Here is a 2500-nt window from a genome sequence, read left to right as displayed (position 1 = left end):
GCGAATGAAAAAGGAAAAAAGACATTTCAGAGTCAACTCTCAATAGACAGCGAATAGGAATAACGCTAAAATTAGAAGCCATAAAAAAAACCTTATCAGTTCAAGGTGAAAAAAGAATTTTACGGATGTACTTTATTCCACTTTATCTCTGAAAACGAGATCATTCACATTTTGTGGTATTTCATTGAAACACGCCAGGTTGGCTTGGAACAAGAATCAGCAAAATACGGCAATGCAACCAAGAAAGAACAAACTTCAAACAAGATCCGCTCCAACACTTAAATAACGTTTAGGTGCTATAAACAAACTTCTGAAAACACAAGCTAGTGAAATTTCCCCCTAATATTTTACGAGAACTCATTGCGATAAGGTGCATGGGCACCCAATGAATCTGTTCCCCAGAGGAATCTTGCTGGCTGGCAAAACTACAGGTGTTTCGATGAGCTGGCTGGGAAATTTTGTTATTGATAGAGGTTTTGCCTGGGAATTACTGACTTTTTCTAGCATTTCAACCCGAGCTGGCTGTAGAAAGTCTGAAGACTGGGGACGACTAATATAAAAACAAAATAAAAAAAAAATAATAATAATAATAATAATAACAAAGAACCCCTTCCCTCTCCCAGAGAATAGTCACAAACATACGACGGCTGGTCAGAGTGATTGCGCATGCGGAAAAAAAACTGTTTTGTCCCAGTTTTGTCGCTTTTGTTCGGTCGTTTCGGATCGAGGGATTTGAAAGCGTGCGGAATTCCTGGCTGGGAAATACATTTGATCAGCTGGCTGGGAAATTTCTTGTGTGTCTTGCTGGGAAAAAGGAACAGATAATGTTTTCCCAGCAACACCGAAAAACACCTGAAAATGCCTTGATAACATTTATTTTCATTAACTGGGGTATAATAATACATTTTACAACAAATTGGTCGTTGGGTACCCCTGAAGGTGTTTAAAACATAAGGGCAAAGTTTTCCTGTCACTGTCGACGCACATCAAAAACCAGTTAGGCAAACGGATTAACTTCTTGCACTAAGTATTCTGTTTTGTCGTTGTCGTTCTCTTTCGCTCTTCTTTCGTTTCTGTTCTAGTCATAGGCCCTCCAGGCATCATGTAACCGTAATAAATATGCCAAAAATTGCAATACAGAGAAAAAAGCAGCTTTAAGCAAATTAAAAATAAACACTCAGCTTTAAGTTTATATCCCTCCTAAGCTTGACTTGAATAACTGCGTAGCCGCCAGTGTGGACCACAGATATCATGATATGTCAAAATAAACTGGATTGAAGCCAGCGAAAAATGCAGAAAGAAAACATTTTCCAAACCGTTTTCCACCTGAACACGAAAAGCGTTGACTGTGTAAGAACTATAGTTGATGTAGTATACCCGTGTAGCCGCTTCGAGCCACAGAAAGCGCGCGAAAAATGAAGCCTCGCTTATGTTTAGGTGAGTTAACCTGGGTTGAGCCTGCAATCCAATCGAAAACCAGTACCAGGGCAGCAGTCAACTTAAAAAAAAGAGCTAATCTCGGTGAACTCTAAGCTTGAGCCCGCGATATGGTCTCGTGATACTGGTCAGCGGATACCTTGTTTGAACAGGTGTCAATTGATCAAAAGATGGATGTCTAGTATCAAAGATGTATGCTGTAAACTAGCACTGATGATAGTGGTCACATTGGCATACAAGGATGGGTGGACGTACGTACGTACGTACGTCATGGCTATAAAACGGAAATTTCTCCATCGATGGGTTACCATATTATCTTAATTATGGTGCTCCGCGCGCGCGGAGCTCCGCTATCAATGATATCCAAACCTCTTCAAAAATTTTAGTTTCTTCCTGTTTGCCGATGACACAAACTTGCTTTTTGCAGATAAAAATTTGATCTTAGAAAGTATCGTATACACAGAACTAGACAATGTTTGTGACTGGCTGTTATCTAGCAAATTATCTCTCAATATTGATAAATCTAATTTCGTACTATTTCATCTTCACTAACGAAAAGATTTAAATCGATATTCATCTTAACAATGAGAACAAAATGATGGAGCAACTTGAAAGCAAATATTTTGTCAAGTATCTTGGTGTAATGATTGATAGTAACGTTCCTGGAAATTTCACGTAGACTATATTGCGCTCAAAATAAGTAAAACTATCAGTGTTATATATTGTACGATTCAGACACTTTGTACCACCTTTTATTGTTTTAAATATATGTCCGGCGCTCTTTGATACACCCATACATTTCTTACGGACTACTGGCCTAGCCAGAGAGGCGCGGTGGCCTCATGGTTAGTGTGCACTACTCCGGATCGAGTGGTCCGCGTTCGGGTCCTGGCTGGGGACATTGTGTTGTGTTCTTGGGCAAAACACTTTACTCTCACGGTGCCTCTCTCCACCCAGTTGTATAAATGGGTACCGGCGAAATGCTGGGGGTAACCCTGCGATGGACCAGCATCCCATCCAGGGGGGAGTAGAAATAGTCCTAGTCGCTTCATGCTAAATTAAC

General features: G+C 40.3%; 1 protein-coding gene across 1 annotated transcript in view; it reads left to right on the top strand.

Annotated features, from left to right (window-relative positions):
* The window catches only part of LOC138016241 (uncharacterized), a 25649-nt gene that overhangs the window by 4548 nt on the left and 18601 nt on the right, over positions 1–2500 (top strand). The gene's annotated exons all lie outside the window — the stretch shown is intronic.

This window comes from Montipora capricornis, chromosome 9 (genome assembly GCF_036669925.1).
Source record: "Montipora capricornis isolate CH-2021 chromosome 9, ASM3666992v2, whole genome shotgun sequence".
In the NCBI taxonomy this organism is placed as follows: Eukaryota; Metazoa; Cnidaria; class Anthozoa; order Scleractinia; family Acroporidae; genus Montipora; species Montipora capricornis.
This window is presented reverse-complemented; position numbering and strand designations above follow the sequence as displayed.